Source organism: Populus alba, chromosome 6 (assembly GCF_005239225.2).
Source record: "Populus alba chromosome 6, ASM523922v2, whole genome shotgun sequence".
In the NCBI taxonomy this organism is placed as follows: domain Eukaryota; kingdom Viridiplantae; phylum Streptophyta; class Magnoliopsida; order Malpighiales; family Salicaceae; genus Populus; species Populus alba.
The window spans coordinates 20666387-20672496 of NC_133289.1; the positions used below are offsets into that span (position 1 = coordinate 20666387).

General features: G+C 33.3%; 1 pseudogene; it reads left to right on the forward strand.

The window, feature by feature from the left end:
- Nucleotides 1-488: 488 nt before the first annotated feature.
- Nucleotides 489-5057, forward strand: LOC118030874 (uncharacterized; annotated as a pseudogene).
- Nucleotides 5058-6110: the final 1053 nt, after the last annotated feature.

The window sequence follows — 6110 nt, forward strand, 5'->3', positions numbered from 1 at the left end:
TATACAAAAACAAAGGAAAAAGAAATTAGTAAAATCATTAGTCACAAAAAATATCCCCACATGCTTATATGTGTCTTTAAAGAAAAAAAAAGAAAGGAATTCGGGCCATTGTTTGAGCCCAACCGTTTTCTTTAGGTATTTTTTTTCTCTCCTTCAGTTGTGGGCTTATTTCTTTGCTGAAGCCCCTTTTATTTTATGGGTCCAACTGGTTTAGTTTTTAGAACACATGGGCTAATATTAAAGATTTAGGTCTTTAAGTTTATTTAGGTTTAAATATTTATTTGGGTTCATGAAGTATTTTGTAATGTACTTGTAATTAACGTATGAATTGGGCAGAATTATTCTTTTTAATGCTAGGGGGTTTTAGTGTACAGATACGACATTAACAAATTACAAATAAATTGGTAAAGGGATGAAATTGAAAAAGAAACAATAGTACAAGGACGAATCTCTTGTAGTCATGTTTAACCCAGGGGGCAAAATGAAGTTTTACTCTTACTAAAACCCCTCTGCTGGGGCTCAAAAAACAAAACCCTAATTTCAGAATTCTCTCCCTCTCCATCGCCATCTCTCACTCAATTTATTCCTTGCTCCACATCTCATTTTCTCAGTAGTAAAGGTACAATTTTCCTTATTTACTTTACTTTATCTTTTCGTGCTTGATTGAATGAAAAGCTGCACTTTAAGCTTAACTTTTCCTTGATTTGTGATTAAAGTGTTTGAATTTTCTGTGAAGGGCTGTGCAATGGAATCCAATGTGGAACAGCAAAGCCCATCTCAGAAATTTCAAATATACTCTACTTCTAACACTGGTGTCACTCCCTTCTGGAGAGGTCTCTCTATATTTCTATTTCTCAAAATGACAAAATTTCTTACATAAAAAATTCGTTGGTTATTTTAATTTAACTATGTATGTTTTGTTTCTGGGCAGAAAAGTATGAAAGGGATGCTAAGAAGTATTGGGATGTCTTTTACAAGCGACACCAAGACAAAGTAAGCATCTTTAGTCATTTTGATATTTTCTGTTGGTATAATTCAACTTTTAGTTCGTTTTTAAAGTATTATGCTTGAAGGGACTTGGTGCGATTTTGAGTTATTTTTATCTTATGTAAGAAAGTCTTGAACTTATTATGGTTTGTGAATCGCACTAGTGGTCTAATTTACTTTCAGTATTATGGATATTGATTATCATTGTTCTTCAGTTTTTTAAGGATCGTCATTACTTGGACAAGGAATGGGGTCAATATTTTGCAGTAAGTTGAAAAGAGATAGCTTTTTTGTCTGTCATTATGGTTGGCTGAGTTTTATAATCATGTGACATTATTGATTTGGGATTTGTAGGGCGAAGAAAGAAGAGTTGTTCTTGAGGTAAACAGAAAAAAATCCTTCTCTGCACTATGACTTTTCTAATCTATACTATTTTGGTTATTGATAACTCCTGCTGATAAACAGGTTGGATGTGGAGCTGGGAACACCATTTTTCCTCTTGTTGCTAGCTACCCTAATATTTTTGTCCATGCATGTGATTTCTCACCACGCGCTGTTAACTTAGTTAAGGTCTGATCTCTTACCCTTTACTAGCTGATTTATTACAATGATGTATGATTGAACATATTCAAAGAATTTTACTATTTCATTTTTTTTTATTTTTCTGTAAGAAGTAACTGTATTAATCAGAACTATACATTGGATCTGGCACTTATGTTTTATGAAGGTAAAGTTTTAGAACTGATAGTGTGGTTAAAAGTTATTACTAAAATTTTAAAATTCTGCATTATTGACACTGTTCTCTTGATGAATCAAGATTGGACATTATATGCTCAGGTAGCTGCAATAGTATTTATCTAAGAAATTCTTCTGCTCCTAATTCTGGCATTGAGCATCGCAATTGCAGCTGTCTTGACCCATGTCCATTAAATATGTAACCAATATTGACTCATATATCCTAATTCTTCTCGCATAAGCCCCCACCCTCTCTCTGAATACAGTGAACCACCATTTTTGTTTTCGTATATGTCTCCACTATGAAGAAAATATGATAGATTGCATTACAGTTGACTTTTGTATAATCTGGTATGATTGCATACATTGCAAGGGTCAAGGAAGGATTGATCTATAAAGTTCTTCAAGATCACACATTTCTTTCTTTGAGATTAATAGTTGTTGTTTTGATTTTGACAATGTGTTTTATCTTCGTCAATATTCTGTGTGCTGAACTTAGAATTGTGCCTTTAGTTTATAAATTGATAAAATAGTGGCGTGATCTTAGTGGGCATTATGTTCTATTTTGATCGCATATGAAGCTTGGCAAATTTTACCTTGAACTCATAATTTCTGTTTCGGCATTTATTTTTTACTGTCTGCTTATAATCCATATTTTTTTCTAGCATAAGTAGGTCTAGTGGTGAATAGATCTCTATTGCTTGTTGCAGACTCATAAAGACTACTTAGAGACATGTGTTGGTGCATTCGTATGCGATCTGACTGTTGATGACTTGAGCAAAGAGATTTCTCCATCTTCAGTCGATATCGTGACAATGGTATTTGAATGCAAATTATTACCTACAATATTTACAAAATAACAGGATGTCACTTTGTTCAAGTTCATGATTAGTAACTGCTATCCTGAGCCTCTCATTGAGAAACTTTATTGTGTTTAAATTGTACCTCTCAAGTTTCTTTATCCTTCATTCAACTTTCTGACTTTTTAAGTAGATATTTGTGTTATCTGCAGTGTCCCCTGAGAAGATGCCTCTAATCCTGCAAAACATTAAAAAAGTAATGAAGGTAAATTTTTGTAGCTGTAAGTTTCGACTTATTATCTAATCAGATAAATTGATTAATTATGATGAAACTCACTTTTTTCCTTCTTCAGCCTAATGGTTATGTGCTGCTTCGTGACTATGCTGTAGGGGACCTTGCTCAGGTTGATCTGCACGCTTTTTTTTTTTTTACTTGTATTCTATTTGATTAGGAGGTGCTGGAACCATCTTTATAGTTCTTTTTCTTACACCACAGCCCCATCTTGGCATTTATGGGGCTGAGTTTTCAGTGCTGTTGCCCTTCTTTATTCTCAGTTGATTTATTTAATGAGCTGGATAAAATATTTCTCTCATGGTTTTTGTCTTGGTGCATCTATACCTATTAATGTGGGTTGTACGTGTGTAAACATGAGTCTTTCTCTACCTCGTTGCCTCAGTTGTTGTTGGCCTTATTCATAATTATCTTCTCTCATGATGGTCAACAGGAAAGATTAACTAGCAAGGATCAACAGATTAGTGAAAACTTTTATGTCAGGGGTGATGGCACTGTAAGTTTCAAAATGTGTGCATCCATTATTCTCAGCATTCTACTATTCTAGTTTTGGAAATTAGCTTATATTTTATTCCTCTGGCTTCTTTCAGCGTGCTTTCTATTTTTCAAATGAATTCTTGACAAGTTTGTTTAAAGATAATGGATTTGATGTTGAAGAACTTGGTTTGTGCTGCAAGCAAGTTGAGAATCGGTCTCGTGAAATAGTGATGAATAGGTAAATGATGAATATCATGGAGAAGAAAACCATAACTCCTGGGAAAGTCAAAGTCATTTGTTTTCTTATATATATATATATATAAAAAATAAATTATGTGGAACTTTTCGCTTCTAGTTTCTTCTTTAATACCATCTCATGCAATTTTGCCTGATTTTCAGGCGTTGGATCCAAGCTGTTATTCCGATTTGCGTCAGACAGCTCAAACTATTCTGTTAGCAAAGAATCTGCAATCAAGGAAGCCCTCTGTCAAGAAAATGTAAAGTCTAATGTCAAGGAAAGCACATCACAGTACCCTTCAAACAATTTTGAGATCGATATGTCTGAGGGTGTGGCAGCTGAAATGTTTGGAATTTCTCCTTCCAATGATAATGAGAGTAGCACACCTATTTCCTTTTGTATCTTGTTTTGTGCAATTTGCTGATAGATTTTGGTGTAAGAAATCTCTGAAGTCTTTGCTTCACAGATTTATTCTTTTCTCAACTAAGCACGATGCATGTGAAGTGTAAGTGTATATATGCCATTTAGAAAAAAAGATATAACTTCACAGACATTAATGTATATATTTTTTTTTCAAAAGGTGATTCATCGTTACCTTAGGGACGAAATTTCAAGATTAATGTCCTGTCAAAGAGTATCAGCATACTTGTAAATCAACAGGATTGATGCTCTGGGAATCAGCTCGTATGATGGCTATGGTGCTAGCAGTAAATCCAACTATTGTTGAGGGGAGAAAGGTGTTAGAGTTGGGGTGTGGCTGTGGGGGTATAGGTGCTCAATGGTTTCTGCAATCAGCTGACTCTTGTAGTGCTACTGATGGGACGACAAAAAGCACTTTGAACTGTTGTCCCAGAATGTTGCTTCTAACCTTAGACAGCCATCCCTTGCAAATAGCGAAATAATTACGGCGGTGGGGGAGAATACAGAATGATATAGAGAATGGCAGTCAAGGATCTCAAGTCGCTGGAGGCTTTGAAGTCATAATTGGCACAGATGTTACATACATTCCTGAAGCTATTTCTGCCTTGTTTGCCCTGCAAAGGAATTAATTTCACGTGAAGATGGATGGCAGAGACCAGGAACATCTCTAATTCTCTTGCCATATCTTCGCCGAGTCGATGAACCGTCGTTACTTTCAGCTGCATCTCAATTTGGTTTTAAGTTGGTTGACAAATGGCCGTTAGGAATTCCATCTAATCCATCTCAAAGCATTGTAGGCTCTTGGTTCCGCAGAGATGGTTCGTGAGGATTATATCCCAAATGCAGCATTGAACATCATGTACTTCCACTTGCAGTGAAGCCTTGCTGTGCTACCATTTTACCTCTCTTTTTTTTCCTCATTACATCGGTCTGATTTATAGCTTGAGTTGTTAAATCCATATTTTATTGTAGCATGATCGTGCACTTTAACCTTTCATTTTTCTCAAACCGTTATGATTTGTTGTGCTTGTACAAGATCCAAATCAATTAGCATAGTAACTCAGAATAATTGTCACACTGATATAAAAGGATCCGTGGTGTTTTTTTTTTATTTATTTTTTGATGATTGAACGGAAAGCCATTGCGTTACCCCACAGAGCAAGGCAATGGCTTGTTACCTTCAAGTGGAAAGATATTTAGCTCCGTTTGTTTGCTGGAAAGTATTTTTTTTTTGAAAAATAAATTCCGAGAAAGTGAATTATAAGAAAGTATTTTTTGATATTTGGTAGTGTAATTAAGCTGGAAAACATTTCCAGTGTTTGGTTATGTTATGAAAATGAGCTGGAAAATAACTTATTAACATTTTATTTTTTCTCAAGTTTATTAGAATAATAAGAAACAAATTCTTACAATTAAAAAGTTGAATGAGAATGAAATTGAAAAAAAATATAATTTCATAAAATAAATAATAATCAAAATATAAATATCAAATCTAAAAAATTAAAAAAATAAAAGATGAAGAAATTAAAATAATATATAATCAACATTCATAAATTATTTCAAATAAAATAAGTTAATAATCAAAGAATGAGGATCAAATCTAATAGATAAAAATTTTCAATAAAAAAATGATAAGAAAAAAGCAAATAACAATTATAAAAATAAGGACCAAAATTAATATAAAAATAAAATTTTAAGAGATGAAATTGAAAATAAATATTAAAAACAAAATATATATAGCGATTAAAATTTGAGGATCAAATTTGATATAATCAGCAAATAATGACATTTTTAAATTTTTCACCACGAACTTCCTGAAAGTTTTCCCCTAAATTTTTTAGGAAACACTTTCCTGGGAAACCAAGCCAAATTTCTTTTTACTGGAAAGTGTTTATCCATGCATCAACTTTCTAATGACAAATAAAACACAGAAAGTTTGAAGTGATTTTTTGGAAACCACTTTCCGGGGAAAACAAACACAAGCTAAAGGGAAAAACACTTTCCTGAAAAACCAAAGGTCAATTTTTCATTGACTAAAATTGACTGGAAAGTATTTTCTGACCGGAAAGTGTTTACGTTAACCAAATTTTAAAAAAATCTAATGACAAATATACACAGAAAAGTTTTGAAAACTGGTTTCCGGAAACAGTTTCAAGAAAAC